Raw genomic sequence first — 19,147 nt, forward strand, 5'->3', positions numbered from 1 at the left:
ATTCATTGCCAAAGTAATGTCTCTGCTTTTTAATATGCTATCCAGGTTGATCACAACTTTCCTTCCAAGGAGTAAGCGTCTTTAAACTTCATGGCTGCAATCCCCATCTGCAGTGATTTTGGAGCCCCCCAAAATAAAGTATGACAGTGTTTCCACTGTTTCCCCATCTATTTCCCATGAAGTGATGGGACCAGATGCCATGATCTTTGTTTTCTGAATGTTGAGCTTTAAGCCAACTTTTTCACTCTCCTCTTTCGCTTTCATCAAGAGGCTTTTTAGCTCCTCTTCACTGGCTGCCATAAGGGTGGTGTCATCTGCATGTCTGAGGTTATTGATATTTCTCCCAGAAATTTTGATTCCAGCTTATGCTTCTTCCAGTCCAGCGTTTCTCATGATGTACTCTGCATAGAAGTTAAATAAGCAGGATGACAATATACAGCCTTGACATACTCCTTTTCCTATTTGGAACCAGTCTGTTGTTCCATGTCCAGTTCTAACTGTTGCTTCCTGACTTGCATACAGATTTCTCAAAAGGTAGGTCAGGTGGTCTGGTATTCCCATCTCTTTTAGAATTTTCCACAGTTTATTGTGATCCACACAGTCAAAGGCTTTGGCATAGTCAATAAAGCAGAAATAGATGTTTTTCTGGAACTTTCTTGCTTTTTCCATGATCCAGAAGATGTTGGCAATTTGATCTCTGGTTCCTCTGCCTTGTCTAAAACCAGCTTAAACATCAGGCAGTTCATGGTTCACATATTGCTCAAGAGAATTTTCAGCATTACTTTACTAGAGTGTGAAATGAGTGCAGTTGTGCAGTAGTTTGAGAATTCTTTGGCATTGCCTTTCTTTGGGATTGAAATGAAAACGGACATTTTCCAGTCCTGTGGCCACTGCTGAATTTTCCAAATTTGCTGCCATATTGAGTGCAGCACTTTCACAGCATCATCTTCCAGGATTGAAACAGCTCAACTGGAATTCCATCACCTCCACTAACTTTGTTCATAGTGATGCCTTCTAAGGCCCACTTGACTTCACATTCCAGGATGTCTGGCTCTAGATGAGTGATCACACCATCGTGATTATCTGGCTCATGAAGATCTTTTTTGTACAGGTCTTCTTTGTATTCTTGCCACCTCTTCTTAATATCTTCTGCTTCTGTTAGGTCCATACCATTTCTGTCCTTTATCGAGCCCATCTTTGCATGAAATGTTCCCTTGGTGTCTCTAATTTTCTTGAAGAGATCTCTAGTCTTTCCCATTCTGTTGTTTTCCTCTATTTCTTTGCAATGATTGCTGAAGAAGGCTTTCTTATCTCTTCTTGCTATTCTTTGGAAGTCTGCATTCAGATACTTATATCTTTCCTTTTCCCCTTTGCTTTTTGCCTCTCTTCTTTTCACAGCTATTTGTAAGGCCTCCCCAGACAGCCATTTTGGTTTTTTACATTTCTTTTCCATGGGGATGGTCTTGATCCCTGTCTCCTGTACAATGTCACGAACCTCAGTCCATAGTTCATCATGCACTCTGTCCATCAGATCTAGGCCCTTAAATCTATTTCTCACTTCCAGCGTATAATCATAAGGGATTTGATTTAGGTCATACCTCAATGATCTAGTGGTTTTCCCTACTTTCTTCAATTTAAATCTGAATTTGGCAATAAGGAGTTCATGATCTGAGCCACAGTCAGCTCCCGGTCTTGTTTTTGCCAACTGTATAGAGCTTCTCCATCTTTGGTTGCAAAGAATATAATTAATCTGATTTTGGTGTTGACCATCTGGTTATGTCCATGTGTAGAGTCTTCTCTTGTGTAGTTGCTATGACCAGTGCATTCTCTTGGCAAAGTCTATTAGCCTTTGCCCTGCTTCACTCCATATTCCAAGGCCAAATTTGCCTTTACCCTAGCTAGTGGAGGTGATGGAATTCCAGTTGACCTGTTTCAAATCCTGAAAGATGATGCTGTGAAAGTGCTGCACTCAATATGCCAGCACATTTGGAAAACTCAGCAGTTGCTACAGGACTGGAAAAGGTCAGTTTTCATTCCAATCCCAAAGAAAGGCAATGCCAAAGAATGCTCAAACTACCACACAATTGCACTCATTTCACATGCTAGTAAAGTAATGCTCAAAATTCTCCAAGCCAGGCTTCAGCAATATGTGAACTGTGAACTCCCTGATGTTCAAGCTGGTTTTAGACAAGGCAGAGGAACCAGAGATCAAATTGCCAACATCCGCTGGATCATGGAAAAAGCAAGAGAATTCCAGAAAAACATCTATTTCTGCTTTATTGACTATGCCAAAGCCTTTGACTGTGTGGATCACAATAAACTGTGGAAAATTCTGAAAGAGATGGGAATACCAGACCACCTGACCTTCCTTTGAGAAATCTGTATGCAAGTCAGGAAGCAACAGTTAGAACTGGACATGGAACAACAGACTGGTTCCAAATAGGAAAAGGAGTACGCCAAGGCTGTATATTGTCACCCTGCTTATTTAACTTCTATGCAGAGTACATCATGAGAAACGCTGGACTGGAAGAAACACAAGCTGGAATCAAGATTGCTTGGAGAAATATCAATAACCTCAGACATGCAGATGACACCACCCTTATGGCAGAAAATGAAGAGGAACTAAAAAGCCTCTTGATGAAAGTGAAAGAGGAGAGTGAAAAAGTTGGCCTAAAGCTCAACATTCAGAAAACTAAGATCATGGCATCTGGTCCCATCACTTCATGGGAAATAGATGGGGAAACAGTGGAAATAGTGTCAGACTTTATTTGGGGGGCTCCAAAATCACTGCAGATGGTGATTGCAGCCATGAAATTAAAAGACACTTACTCCTTGGAAGAAAAGTTATGAGCAACCTAGACAGTATATTCAAAAGCAGAGACATTACTTTGCCGACTAAGGTCCATCTAGTCAAGGCTATGGTTTTTCCTGTGGTCATGTATGGATGTGAGAGTTGGACTGTGAAGAAGGCTGAGCGCCAAAGAATTGATGCTTTTGAACTGTGGTGTTGGAGAAGACTCTTGAGAGTCCCTTGGACTGCAAGGAGATCCAGCCAGTCCATTCTGAAGATCAACCCTGGGATTTCTTTGGAAGGAATGATGCTAAAGCTGAAGCTCCAGTACTTTGGCCACCTCATGCGAAGAGCTGACTCATTTATAAAGACTCTGATGCTGGGAGGGATTGGGAGCAAGAGGAGAAGGGGACGACAGAGGATGAGATGGCTGGATGGCATCACTGACTCGATGGACGTGAATCTGAGTGAACTCTGGGAGTTGGTGATGGACAGGGAGGCCTGGAGTGCTGCGATTCATGGGGTCGCAAAGAGTCGGACACGACTGAGTGACTGAATGAACTGAACTGAACTAGGTATTTCTTGACTTCCTACTTTTTGCATTTCAGTTCTCTATAATGAAAAGAACATCTTTGGGGGGAGTTAGTTATAAAAGGTCTAGGGCTTCCCTGGTGGCTCAGAGGTTAAAGCACCTGCCTCCAATGCGAGAGACCCGGGTTTAATCCCTGGGGCAGGAAGATCCCCTTGAGAAAGAAATGGTAACCCACTCCAGTATGCTTGCCTGGAAAATCCCATGGATGGAGAAGCCTGGTAAGCTACAATCCATGGGGTCGCAAACAGTCGGACATGACTGAGTGACTTCACTTCACTATAAAAGGTCTTGTAGGTCTTCATAGAACCATTCAACTTCAGCTTCTTCAGTGTTACTGGTTGGGACATAGGCTTGGATTCAGACTCTTTTGTTGACCATGATGGCTACTCCATTTCTTCTAAGGGATTCCTGCCCACAGTAGTAGATATAATGGTCATCTGAGTTAAATTCACCCATTCCAGGCCATTTTAGTTTGCTGATTCCTAGAATGTTGATGTTCACTCTTGCCATCTTGCTGGGGTCCTGCCCTGGTGGATCCAGGGAATTCAAAGGGGAGACAGCGTAGGCAAGGAAAACTTATTTATTTAGAAATATAAAAGAAATTAAGAGGAAATAGTATAGTAGGAAAATTCAGTGGAGAAAAGGTGCTGAATAACTTGGTTTATGGGGAAAGCCAATAAAACTTCAGGACTAGAATTTTGCACCATCTACGTTGGGCCACTGGCGCCCGTTTGAATATCAGAGGGTGCCCCGCCTTGGGCTCCGTCTCTCACAGATCTTAGAAGCCAGGGCAAGTAAGTAGACGTGGTGTGCCTCCCCGCTCCAGATGGGAATTCAGCCTAAAGATAGAATAAAGAAGACATGGGGGAAACCAGTCTTTCCAGTGACTTGCCCATCCTCTATTGTCCAGAAAGGCCTTTTATACCTTTTTTTGTACATAGAGATCAATGGATAATATAAAATTATGCAGCATCAGCAGCCCTGACTCTTATTGAGACCAGGCTTTCTCTGTGCATACCTAGTTGTATACACAAGTCTTAGGTGATTTACATCATCTTCTGGCCAGAAGGCCAATTAACATTTTATGGCCCTTTTTTGATAAGAGTTTGTCAACCAGAAGACTTATTTGTGTTGTTCTTCCCAAAGTCTGGTGCCACTCTCAGAAAGCACTAAATAAAGTTACATTCTTACATATCAAAGACACAACAATTTATAACAATGAAAGAAGTACAGTGATTTATAACAAAGAGAAAGTTAATTAACTCAAAAGTCTAGTGTTGCTAACATCAAAACTACTATATTCCTATTTCTATATCCCAATTACATTGATTAATATCCTTCAGGTGTCTAAAAGATAAAGAATATGGAGGCCTGGCAGCAGTCATTGACTCAACAGTGAAACCCATCACCAGTATAATTTTTAGCTTTTTAGTAAAGGCTCGGTATCTTTAAGATGCTTTAAGCTTTGTGCCTCTTGCGGTTGAGGGGCTGTAGACAATTCACAAGTTGTAAAAGTCCCCAACTGTTAGGCAAGTTAGAGAACCATCAAAGGGGTTTGAGCTGAAGCATTCCTTTCATATGCAGGAAACTGAAGCCCTGAGTTAACTTTTTTCAAGAGAATGTCAGAAGAGTGGAAAGCACAGTACAATAAAGCAGGCAGACTCCGGTTTTGGGGGATAGATGTTCAGAAAAACCCAGGGGGAACCCCTGAAGCCTGACTCACCTTGCCCATCAGGCCTCTCCGCATGACCTTGTCACGGGTTGGATCTCCCGTGCTGGCTCCCGGCACCATCTCCTGTTTGACCACTTCCAATTTGCCTTGATTCATGGACCTAACATTCCCGGTTCCTATGCAATACTGCTCTTTACAGCATTGGACCTTGCTTCTATCACCAGTCACATCCACAACTGGGTATTGTTTTTGCTTTGGCTCCATCCCTTCATTCTTTCTGGAGTTATTTCTCCACTGATGTCCAGTAGCATATTGGGCACTTACTGACCTGGGGAGTTTCCCTTTCAGTATCCTATAATTTTACCTTTTCATACTGTTCATGGGGTTCTCAAGGCAAGAATACTGAAGTGGTTTGCCATTCTCTTCTCCAGTGGACCACATTCTGTCAGACATCTCCACCATGACCAGCCCATCTTGGATGGCCCCACACGGCATGGATTAGTTTCATTGAGTTAGACAAGGCTGTGGTCCGTGTGATCAGATTGAGTAGTTTTCTGTGTTTACGGTTTCAGTGTGTCTTCCCTCTGATGCCCTCTCGCAACACCTACTGTCTTACTTGGGTTTCTCTTACCTTGGAGATGGGGTATCTCTTCACTCCAGCAAAGCACAGCCGCTGTTCCTTACCTTGGATGAGGGGTATCTCCTTACGGCCGCCCCTCCTGAACTTGAACATGGAGTAGCTCTTCTCTAAGATGGACACAATAAAGGACAGAAATGGTATGGACCTAACAGAAGCAGAAGATATTAAAAAGAGATGGCAAGAACTACACAAAAAAGATCTACAAAAAAAAAGATCTTTAAGACCCAGATAACCACAATGGTGTGATACTCACCTAGAGCCAGACATCCTAGAATGAGACGTGAAGTGGGCCTTAGGAAGCATCACATGAACAAAGCTAGTGGAGGTGATGGAATTCCAGATGAGCTATTTATGCAGATGACACCACCCTTATAGCAGAAAGTGAAAAAGAAGTAAAGAGCCTCTTGATGAAAGTGAAAAAGAAGAGTGAAAACGTTGGCTTAAAACTCAACATTCAGAAAACTAAGATCATGGCATCTGGTCCCATCACTTCATGGCAAACAGATGGGGAAACAACGGAAACAGTGGCAGACTTTATTTTGGGGGGCTCCAAAATCACTGCAGATGGTGACTGCAGCCATGAAATTAAAAGATGCTTGCTCCTTGGAAGAAAAGTTATGGCCAAACTAGACAGCATATTAAAAGGCAGAGACATTACTTTGCCAACAAATGTCCATCTAGTCAAAGCTATGGTTTTTCCAGTAGTCATCTGTGGATGTGAGAGTTGAACTATAAAGAAAGTTGAGCACCTAAGAATTGATGTTTTTGAACTGTGGTGTTGGACAAGACTCTGAGATCCAACCAGTGCATCCTAAAGCAGATCAGTCCTGGGTGTTCATTGGAAGGACTGATGTTGAAGCTGAAACTCCAATACTTTGTCCACCTGATGCTAAGAACTGACTCATTTGAAAAGACCCTGATGCTGGGAAAGATTGAAGGTGGGAGGAGAAGGGGATGACAGAGGATGAGATGGTTGGATTGTATTACCGACTCAATGGACATGAGTTTGAGTAAACTCCAGGAGTTGGTGATGGACAGGGAGGCCCAGCGTGCTGCAGTCCCTGGGGTCTCAAAGAGTCTGATGCTGCGGAAGCAACTTAGTATGTAGGTGATGGTATTCCACAGACTTTATCTATTTGCCTTGAGCTCATCTGCCCTGCAAACCCGGTTCTGCCTGTGGATTTTTAAGACTGGAATTCGCGTATGATCTCCTCATCATTTCAGTCTTCGAGTCCTCCAGCACATTTGGTCTTCATAGTGTTCTCTGACCTCTCCTGCTCCAGGCTGCCTTTGCATGTTTTTGCATCTCAATGAATAATCTCTTGATAGTTCCAGTTCTCTAGTAAATGGGAGAATTCCAATTCACACATATTTACTCCTGTACTCCAGGAAATAAGAACTAAGATGAGTCTGAGCAATAAAACAACATTTTTCTACATGCTATCAGTGCAAGAGATAAATCAGTCTCAACATAGCTGGATCCTAACTGGCCAATTAAATACATATTAAATGCCCAGATAATCATGGGCTCTTAAGAAGTGGTTCTCAAATTTGATTGGAAACAAAATCTTGGTATTGGAGGGTGGGGAGACTTGAAAATAGCATTCCTAGATGCCTCTCAGGACAACTCAGTCAGAGGCTTGGGAGATGAGTGTAATAGAGAATGTGCATCTTGTTTTCTGAAAGTTTGCCTGATGATTTTGATGTACAATGACAGTTCAGAACTATAGCTTTTAAAGAACATAGGAAAAGGGAAAGAAATCTATGTTCAATAGCTTTTTAAAAACTCACTAGGAAGTCAAAAAATATAATAATTGGAGTATATAATAACATAATAATTGATTAAAATATAATAACTTGACTTCTTCTATAAAGTCTACAGGAAGTCCATAACATGAATTCCATTGACTCTTCATAGAGAAGAGGACAAAAAGGAAACTGAACCAAAGGACACTGATTTTACAAGGTGGCCACAGTTTGGGTTAGTACCTCAGAGCTTCCTTTTGGCACATACTTTGACCAAGAAGTTCTATTTTTGACCGAATTATCTTAAAGATACTTTATCCTGCAAGATCATATCCATATCTTTCCCTTGGAATAACATTATTGTTCCCAAACTCATGATTTTTAGAAAGAAAATAAAATATGGTAGTATTAAAAAACAGATCAAGCAACAGTCAATAATGGATCAGAACTTTTAGTCTGAAAATAAAAATATGTCATCTACCTCTAATGATTAACAGTTCCCTTTTATTTATTTGAAAACCTGGTGGTTGGCTGTATAACTTCATCACATCTCCCTAAAAGTATTTGTGTTCATGGAACCCCTCTCAAGTACTCTTGCCTGGAAAATCCCATGGATGGAGGAGCCTGGTGGGCTTCAGTCCATGGGGTTGCAAGGAGTCAGACATGACTGAGCGATTTCACTTTCACTTTTCACTTTCATGCATTGGAGAAGTGGCAACCCACTCCAGTGTTCTTGTATGGAGAATCCCATTGACTGAGGAGCCTGGTGGGCTTCAGTCCATGGGGTTGCAAGAAGTCAGACATGACTGAGCGACTTCACTTTCACTTTTCACTTTCATGCATTGGAGAAGTGGCAACCCACTCTGGTGTTCTTGCATGGAGAATCCCATTGACTGAGGAGCCTGGTGGGCTTCAGTCCATGGGGTTGCAAGGAGTCAGACATGACTGAGCGACTTCACTTTCACTTTTCACTTTCATGCATTGGAGAAGTGGCAACCCACTCCAGTGTTCTTGCATGGAGAATCCCATGGACTGAGGAGCCTGGTGGGCTGCAGTCCATGGGGTTGCTAGGAGTTGGACACGACTGAGCAACTTCACTTTCACTTTTCACTTTCATGCATTGGAGAAGGAAATGGCAACCCACTCCAGTCTTCTTGCCTGGAGAATCCCAGGGATGGGGGAGCCTGGTGGGCTGCTGTCTATGGGATCTCACAGAGTTGGACACAACTGAAGTGACTTAGCAGCAGCAGCAGCAGCATAGACACAGTGCAGGGTTTCTCAGTGTTTCTAACATCTCTCTTTAATTACACAGCAGGCCTTTGCGTACTTCACTCTTATGCACAGGCTCCCCAACTAGTAGTACCATTGTGCTGAACACAGTATGTGGCTTCTCTATTTCTGCAAAACAGCTTTCTCATAGACATTTCATCCATAGACTAATGGATTCACTACAGATTGTCTTCGCCAAGTGGAAATATTACATTTTTGCTATTAAAGTTTTTCTTCTTTCCTTTACCTAAGTCACAATCTTTTCCTCTGTGGGGAAATCCACTAAAAAAACAAGTGCATTACTGGACCAATGCCTTCTCTTTGTAAGGAAAACCATAAGCTATGTTAATCCTTTATGTATCAGAAATTCCATATAATTTTTCTTAGTTTAATATAAAATTTCACACTTCATTCCTTTTTTTATTTAAAAAGTAGGAAATCCCCTAGGACTTTTCTAATTTGTACAGCATGGCTTTATATTTAGATTTATTAATGTTTGGAATCAAGTCCATCAAAATTTTTATCCTTAAATTATTAGAAAAGAAACACTTTTCAAAAAAATTTCACAGACTGGCTTGTCTACAGACTTATTTCCAATCTTTCACTCAAATCACCAATATCCATGGCTTCAATTTACCAGAAAAGATTTTGCCATTCAGAATATTGTACAACAATATTATTGTCTGTATTTTTTATTTATTCCTTTCTTTCTTCATTAATCATCAACTGTTACAGGGGGTTGTGCTAAAATTGCCTATAGACAATATACACATGAGTTTATGACAATATTGTTTCTGTTGTCAGATATCTTGAAATTCAAATAGTATGAAAGAGACAGAAAAAATTGAATAAAATAATGCAATCAGAATTTGATGAGTGTCACAAGAGACAGTGTTATGCCAGTCCATAGAAAAGAAGCTGAGTACATTTTATTGGAGTAGTAGATAGATCAAGGAAGTCTCTATTTTTCATTCATTTAAGGTTACCAGCGCCATCCTTCATGAATACAGTGAACAAAATATCTTTAAGACGCAGAAGTATTCTTTGGGTGAAATCCATGTCTGTTTTAAGTTTTCTCAGGTGGCTCAATAGGTGAAGAATCTGCTGGCAAAGCAGGACACACCAGCAGACATGGGTTTGACCACTGGGTTGGGAAGATCCCCTGGAGGAGGAAATGACAACCCACGCCAATATTCTTGCCTGGAGAATCCCATGGAAAGAGAAGCTCTGTGGGCTACAGGCCATAGGGTCGCAAAGAGTCAGACATGACTGAAGTGACTTAGCACATGCAAACACTGATTGTCAGTCCACTTAGTGTACCAACCACTGTCCTTTCAGATGAGGGAAAGACGGTACAAATTATTTTTATCAAAAGCTAATCTTAGCCTTATTAAAAAATAGTCAAATTTATTTTCAGAATTTCAGACTTTTTTTTCTGGATCTTTTTCGCTTTTATTTAACACCCTCCCCATCAACTTGTCTCAGGGCTGTATATATATCCTATTGAAATATACCTTTAGGTCCTTCAAGTTCACATAAAGATATGAATAACTGATATTGTGCAAATTTATGCTAATATATGACAACTTACTAATTATAATAAGAATGAAATTATTTTGCATATATTTTATAGTTTGAAATATCATTTTGCCTTTATTTTTTAATTTATTTCCATAAACAGCTGGGCAAAGTGATCATGCAGGTATTAGTATTATGGCTCAAAGTTTACAGGTAGTGGAAACAAGGGTAAAAAACATTATGCCATCTATCAGAGTCATACACAATCAAGTGTCACCTCCATTGCTCAAACAAATGTTCTGACTTCATATAATTGCTGTGCAAACAAATAATGATGAAAATTCAGACACTCATTTTGCTCTGAAGGAGTTATTTGGAAGCTTTACCAGTTCTTGAGACAACAGACCATGAAGATAGTCATGTCTTTTGCCATCGTATTTGACCAGCCCTGATTATATTACCAGGGACATATACGCTTTCTGATTATTTTCTCCTTCTTCAAGAACTTAAGTCTACTGCTTGCCATTCAGAGTGAATTATACCAGGAAAAAAAAAAAACACCCTATAGGAAATCAGCATTTAAAATTCAAGACTGAAGCATGATTTATATGAATTAGGAATGCCAAGTGATATCTGCTGATACCATAGCTGTCACTCAATAGCTTTCTTAAGATTCTCCTTCAGCAGCAAAAAGCAAAGTGTCTAAGCTTAGCCAAAGTAGGACCAGTGATGATACAAAGTGACAGAGCTTTCATTGCATGGGAGACAGTTTAGATAGTTGTTGCTTTGGATTCCTAAAAGCTGCATATGGAGCACTCAGTCTACGAGTGAAGCATGTGTGATCTTCAAGGGAGCCGGCCAAAGTGCTAAAGTGCATGGGTTTTGGATGTCAGTGTGAACATGTGGTGCTGTGTGAATAAAATGTGATAGTGCCTATCAGAATGAGCCTGCATCATATTCTACTTGACATACTAAGCAAAGCTTTCAGCTCTGGGTGTATTGATGATGGAATTTTGTTCACAATTGTTTCATGATAGCTTGTTCTGACACTTGAAAGTCAAATACTGTTTATCTTATCAGGAAAGATTTAAAAGTAGCATCATGTACTCTGTGCCTCTATGGTTGAGAACTCATTTGTTCCAATCTTCATCCTAAAAAGTTTAACCTGTTGAATACCTCAGCTAATGTTATACTTTGCATAGAGAACCTTTTCTTTTTTGTTATCCAGTGAAAAACACTGGACCAAGAATTACATACTTGAGTTGCTACACCATGTTCCTGAATTAAAATTACTTGATCAGATGAAATAAAAGGGATCGTTGTGTGCCCATGTGTGTGTCTCTGATTTACTGTTCATATATACTGAGTTAAGCAAAGGCAGATAATTTTTAAATTTATAATTTGTTTTTTACATCTTATTTTAAAACTCTAGTCTATACCAATATAATTCTTTATTATTCATGGATAATTTTAAGATTAGGGTGCCTTAGACTGACTTCCTCAGGAATCAAGACCTGATACAAACTGGAAGTGCTTTATTGGAAAATGTGCTCTGAGGGTAGAAATGAGAGATGAGGGAGTGAAGAAGAAGGGAAAAGTCAATTCAAGATGTCTTCTTGAACTGGCTGTTCAAACTGGTTTTATGTTCCAACATAAGACCTCTTGAAGAACTTTATGAAGTAAATTTTAGGACTGTCTGTAGAGTATAAAGGAGGAAGACTCCATGCATGTACTCGTGTCTATCACGAGTAATAGAGCTGTCATTCAGAGCACTTCTGGTTTACACTTGAATGAGTTTCCCCACTCCAGCAGCTATATAAACAGAGGCCTTCATGGAGTGTCTGAAATGCTGTCAAGATATAAGCATGCATGAAACAACTTTGAGCTAAAGCAAAACTGATTGTTCCTGTGACTGCAATAAGAACAAATCGGTGGTCATACCAAAGAGACTTCTGATTTATGAGGGCTCCATAACTTATGAATAATCTAGATTCCAAAATTCACTTGTAAATATGTTATATGAGTACTCTATTCCTACACAATTTATAAATTTTAAATTTCCTGTTTAAATTTCCTTTAAATGTTTAATAAACATTTTTAAAGAACTTCCCAGTGTAATCCATAGAAAACCACTTAACACATACAAATAAAAATATTACTTTTCCCAATGACAAGCTGTGTTCAAAAATCCTATTATAACTGTATATCATATTGTTTCAACTAAACATGCTAACTGACATCTTAAAGCTCTTGGAAAATGGCTGCTAACAGCCTCAGCCAAACCAGGTTGGTCTCTAAATTCATTCTCAGAAACAGTGTCAGACTTTATTTTAGGGGGCTCCAAAATCACTGCAGATGGTGATTGGAGCCATGAAATTAAAAGTCACTTACTCCCTGGAAGGAAAGTTATGACCAACCTAGATAGCATATTCAAAAGCAGAGACATTACTTTGTCAACAAAGTTCCATCTAGTCAAGGCCATGGTTTTTCCAGTAGCCATGTATGAATGTGAGAGTTGGACTGTGAAGAAAGCTGAGTGCCAAAGAACTGATGCTTTTGAACTGTTGTGTTGGAGAAGATTCTTGAGAGTCCCTTGGACTGCAAGGAGATCCAACCAGTCCATTCTGAAGGAGATCAGTCCTGGGTGTTCATTGGAAGGACTGATGCTGAAGCTGAAAGTCCAATACTTTGGCCACCTCATGCAAAGAGTCGACTCATTGGAAAAGACCCTGATGCTGGGAGGGACTGGGGTCAGGAGGAGAAGGGGACAACAGAGGATGAGACGGCTGGATGGCATCACCGACTCGACAGAAATGAGTTTGGGTGAACTCCAGGAGTTGGTGATGGACAGGGAGGCCTGGCGTGCTGCGATTTATTGGGTCACAAATAGTCGGACACAACTGAGTGACTGAACTGAACTGAACTAAACTGAGAACATTAGTGACTAATAACAGATGAGTCTGATTAATGGGAGAGGAAAACAAACCATGAGTGAAGTATTAAGGGAGAGGACTGGTAAAGGTGAAAGGTTTCTAAATTGATTTTAGCAATCTGCATGCTCCACATTTTTCCATCTTATAGCATTTCATTACATACATTGTTTTTACATTGTTTCCACTTTGACTACAGTCTTTGGGTCTGGGCAAGGTACATGCAAAAAGGCATGGCATGGAATTTTGAATCAACAATGAGACCTTTATTTTTCATTCATTAATTTTTAAATCATTATTTGAATGATAAGAGAAAGGAGCATCAGGAACAGTAAGTAGTAATTCTGTGATGTTTATTGCATTTGTAAATTAAGTTGTCTAAAATTGGAGAGTATATCTATTTTTTATTATGGCAAAATTTTACTCTTTAATCCTATCTGCCTGTTTTTATGTGTGGAATGGGAAAAAATTTGAAAACAAAAACAAAAAACTCTGGTTTACTACTTTCAAGTTCTTTCCTTAAAATTATTTTTATAGTTGTTTTTCTTTGGAATTTATCCACAGTTATCCCAAGAGGAGAAACTCTTCCTTTGGTATTTAGCGTATAAATAAGAAATAAAACTATAAAACATTATTAAAAAGTGATTTCAGTAAAAGTAGGAAAGAACTCTGAAACTCTATCCCTCAATAAAGGCAATGAGAATCTGGCAAAAAGTGGCTGGAATAAACTTTTTCAGAGCTCTAAAAATTAGTCAAAATACCTTCACAGTCAGGGTAAAACTATGTTTAAAAGAAAAGAATCTTGGTAAGAAAAAGATATATCCAACAGAATGCAGAGTTCCAGAGAATACAAAGTAGAGATAAGAAAGTCTTAAGTGAAAAATGAAAATAAATAGTGGAAAACAATAGAATGGGAAAGATTAGAGATCTCTTCAAGAAAGTTGAAGATACCAAGTGAGTATTTCATGCAAAGATGGGCACAATAAAGGACAAAAACTGCAAGGATCTAACAGAAGCAGAAGAGGTTAAGAAGAAATGGCAAGAATACACAGAAGAACTGTACAGAAATGGCCTTAATGACACAAATAACCACACAATGGTGTGGTCACTCACCTAGAGCCAGACATCCTGGAGTGTGAAGTCAAGCGGGCCTTAGAAAGCATTACGAGGAACAAAGTTAGTAGAGGTGATGGAATTCTAGCTGAGTTATTTAAAATCCTAAAAGATGATGCTGTGAAAGTGCTGCACTCAAAATGCCAGCAAATTTAGAAAAATCAGCAGTGGCCACAGGACTGGAAAGGGTCAGTTTTCATTCCAATTTCAAAGAAAGGCAATGCCAAGGAATGTGCAAACTACCATACAATTGTGCTCGTTTCACATGCTAGCAAGGTAATGCTCAAAATCCTTCAAGCTAGGCTTCAACAGTACATGAACTGAGAACTTCCAGATGTTCAAGTTGGATTCAGAAAAGGCAGAAAAGCCTGAGATCAAGTTGCCAACATTTTGATCATAGAAAAAGCAAGGGAATTCAGAGAAAAAACATCTACTTCTGCTTCACTGACTAAGCTAAATAAAGCCTTTGACTATGTGGATCACAGCAAAGCATGTAAAATTCTTCAAGAGATGGGAATACCAGACCACCTTACCTGTCTCCTGAGAAACCTGTATGCAGAATAAGAAGCAACAGTTAGAAACGGACATGGAACAACTAACTGGTTCAAAATTGGGAAAAGAGTACATCAAGGCTGTATATTGTCACACTGCTTATTTAACTTATATGCAGAGTACATCATGTAAGATGATAGACCAAATGACCCACAAGCTGAAATCAAGATAGCCAGGAGAAATAGTAATAACCTCATATATGCAGATGATACCACTCTAATCGCAGAAAGTGAAGAGGAACTAAAGAGCTTCTTGATGAAGGTGGAAGAAGAGAATGAAAAAGCTGGCTTAAAACTCGACATTCAAAAACTAAGCCCATGGCATCTGATCCCATCACTTCAGGGAAAATAGGTAGGGAGAAATTGGAAACAGTGACAAATTTCATTTTTCTTGGGCTTCAAAGTCACTGTGGACAGTGACTGAAGTTACAAAATTAAAAGATACTTGCTCTTCAAAAGAGAAGGTATGACAAAACTGGACATAATATTAAAAAGCAGAGACAACACATTGCTAACAAGAGTCCACAGAGTCAAAGCTATTGTTTTCCTTGTAGTCATGTACAGATGTGAGAGTTGGGCCATAAGGAAGGCTCAGCACCAAAGAATTGATGCTCTCAAACTGTGATGCTAGAGAAGTTTCTTGAGAGTCCCTTGGACTGCAAGGAGATCAAACTATTCAATCCTAAAGGAAATCAAGGGTCTTCCCAGGTGGTGTTAGTGGTAAATACCCTGCTTGCCAATGCAAGAGACGTAAGAGATTCGGGTTTGATCCCTGGGTCAAGAAGATCCTCTGAAGGAGGAAATGGCAATGCACTCCAGTATTCTTGCCTAGAGAACCCGATGGACAAAGGAGCCTTGTGGGCTACAGTCCATGGGTTCGCAAAGAGTTGGACACGACTGAAGCAACTTAGCACCCCAAGGAAATTAAATCCGACTATTCATTGGTAAGATTGATGCTGAAGCTGAAGCTCCAATAGTTTGGCCACCTGATGCAAAGAGCCAAGTCACTGGAAAAGACCCTGATGCTGGGAAAGACTGAAGGCAGGAATTGAAGGTGACATGACAGAGGATGAGATGGTTGGATGGTATCACTGACTCAATGGATATGAGTTTGAGCAAACCCCAAATTGTTGTTGTTTTTCAGTTGTTCAGTCATGTCCAACTCTTTGGGACCCGATGGAATGAGGTATGCCAGGCTTCCCTATCCTTTGCCATCTCCCAGAGCTTGCTCAAACTCATGTCCATTGACTCGGTGATGCCATCTAACCATCTCATCCTCTGTCATCCCCTTCTCCTCCTGCCTTTAATCTTTCCTGGCATTGGGGTCTTTTCCAAAGAGTCTGTTCTTCACATCAGGTGGCCAAAGTATTGGAGCTTCAGCTTCAGCATGAGTCCTCCCAAACTCCAGGAGATAGTGAAAGATAGGGAAGCCTGGTGTGCTGCACTTCATGGGGTCACAAAGAGTCAGACGTGACTTAGCAACCGAACAATAGAACAACAACCTACCTTGATCCCATCTCTAACTCTCCTGGTTAGTGGTGATCTTGAAGAGAACAACAGTCTGCACTGGTACTGCAATAGTCTGATACTGGTATCAGAAGGAGTTGATGGACTTCATTTATAAAGAATTTTGGTTCTTTGTTTTCACCTGCCTTGTGTCTTTATGGAGGACAACTCAAAGGGGTTTCTTTCATCCTACCTAACTCAGAACTCTCCCAATGCTGAAGTAGCTACCCAGGGAGCATTTGTTAAAGCATTTATAGCCAATTATATTTGTTGTTTCTGTCTATGGCAATGGAGGACAATTAGGGAAAACAGTAGACTAAAACTTGGGAAGAAAGGCTGAGGATGAGATATTTGGGGGAATAAAAATATGAAAAATTCTGACATATTCCTGGGACTCTAGAAGTCCCTACCCTTTCCCAGGGCTGTATGATGCTCAGGATAGTAAAAAAAAAAAAAAAGAAAAGAAAAGAAAGAAAGAAAGAAAGAAAATCCTGACATCTGGATGAACTTCAAGCTCTGTAAACATAGGAAATGAGGTCTAAGGCAGAGCTGTAAATTGCCTAGATGAGTATTGAAGGTGTGCACCGACATACACAGAAAGTCCATCTATAAAGATTAGAAGATATGTTTCTAGGTGCTAAGGTAGTCTCTGCCCAATCACCAACTAACTACTAAACTAACAAAATAGAGAATTCGGTCACCCCACACAACAAAGAATATAAATTTGCAAAAGAAGTTCAGAAAAATCAGCACACAAATATATAATGATGACTACAAAAAGTTACATAAACATACTCTGGTTATGAAGAAAATTTCTTTCCCATAATTGTCACATTATAATATTCAAAATTTCCAGATTTCAGTTTAAAAGTATGAAGTGTGCAAACAAATAAGAAAATATGACTCACACAAAAGCCGCGAAAGCAAGTAATAGAAACTGCTTCTGTGGAAGCCCAGACATTGGACTTACTCGTGTTTAAATATATTCAAAGGGCTAAAGGAAACCATGTTCAAAAAGTAAAAGAAATTGTATCACCAAATACATAACACTAATAAAGATATAATCATTATGAAAAAGTATCAAGTAGAAATTCTGGCATTGAAAATTATTATTTATTGTTGTTATTCAGTCATTCAGTTGTTTCAAATTCTTTCTGACCCCATGGACTTCAGCTCAGCAGGCTTCCCTGTCCTTCATCAACTCCCAGAACTTTCTCCAACTCATGTCCATCGAGTCGGTGATGCCATCCAACCATCTCATCCTCTGTCTTCCCCTTCTCCTCTTGCCTTCAATCTTTCCCAGCATCAGGGTCTTTTCCAATGAGTTTGCTCTTTGCATCAGATGGCCAAAGTATGGAGTTTCAGCTTCAGCATCAGGCCTTTCAATGAATATTCAGGACTGATTTCCATTAGGATTGACTGGTTTGATCTGCTTGCAGTCCAAGGATCTCAAGGCCTTCTCTAGCAACACAGTTCGAAAGCATCAGTTCCTCTATGCTCATCCATGCATAACTACTGGAGAAACCATAGCATTGACTGTAAGCCCCTTTGTCAGCAAAGTGTTGTCTCTGCTTTTTAACACGCTGTTTAGGTTTGTCATAACTTTTCTTTTAATTTCATGGCCGCAGTCACTATCCACAGTGATTTTGGAGCCCAAGAAAAAGTCTGCCACTGTTTTCCATTGTTTCCCCATCTGTTTGCCATGAAGTGATGGGACCAGATGTCATGATTTCAGTTTTTTGAATATTCAGTTTTAAACCAGTGTTTTTATGCTCCACTTTCACTTTCATCAAGAGGCTCTTTAGTTATTCTTTGCTTAAAAATTGACTGCTGCTGCTGCTGCTAAGTCGCTTCAGTCGTGTCCGACTCTGTGTGACCCCATAGATGGCAGCCCACCGGGCTCCCCCATCCCTGGGATTCTCTAGGCAAGAATACTGGAATGGGTTGCCATTTCCTTCTCCAATGCATGAAAGTGAAAAGTCAAAGAGAAGTCGCTCAGTCATGTCCGACTCTTAGCGACCCCATGGACTGCAGCCTACCAGGCTCCTCCGTCCATGGGATTTTTCAGGCAAGAGTACTGGAGTGGGGTGTCATTGCCTTAGAGGGACTAAATAACATGTTTGTGCAGGAAGAAGAAAGAGTCAATAGACAAGAAGTTTTATATGTGGAAATTATTCAATCTGAGAAACAGAAAGGAAAAAGAGTAAAGGAAAGTGAACAGAGCCTAGGAAACCAGCTTGCTACTATGAAGTGTATTTGTATATACATAAGAGTCCCAAAAGAAAAGGAATGAAAGAAGCAGAAAGAATATTTGAAGAATTAATGATAAAAAATCTTCCCAAACTTGAAAAAAAGAGCGTTAATGTACACATTTAAGCTCAATGAATTCAACAGGATAAACTAAATGAGATCTATGGTCTGCCCAGACGGCTCAGTGGCAAAAGAATCTGCCTGCCAATGCAAGAGATGCAAGAGATGCCAGTTTCAAAGAGCTGGACATGACTGAGCAACTGAGCATGCACACACAAAAGGAAATCTACACTGAGGTACATTATAATCAAAATGTTGAAAGATGAAGGCAAAGAGAGTATTATGAAAGCAGTAACGGAAACATGATGATAGATGATAGTAGATATGATAATAGATGATTGCTTATCAGAATTCAAGGGCCAGAAGACTGTGGGATGATATATTCTAAATGGTGAGAGGAAAAAAAAAAAATGCTGCCAGCTTATATTTCTATATTTGATGAAGCTATCCTTCAAAAATAGAGGATAAATTAAGCCATTCCCAGAAAAACAAAACTAAGAATTCATTGC

Source organism: Oryx dammah, unplaced genomic scaffold, assembly GCF_014754425.2.
Source record: "Oryx dammah isolate SB20612 unplaced genomic scaffold, SCBI_Odam_1.1 HiC_scaffold_19, whole genome shotgun sequence".
Classification (NCBI taxonomy): domain Eukaryota; kingdom Metazoa; phylum Chordata; class Mammalia; order Artiodactyla; family Bovidae; genus Oryx; species Oryx dammah.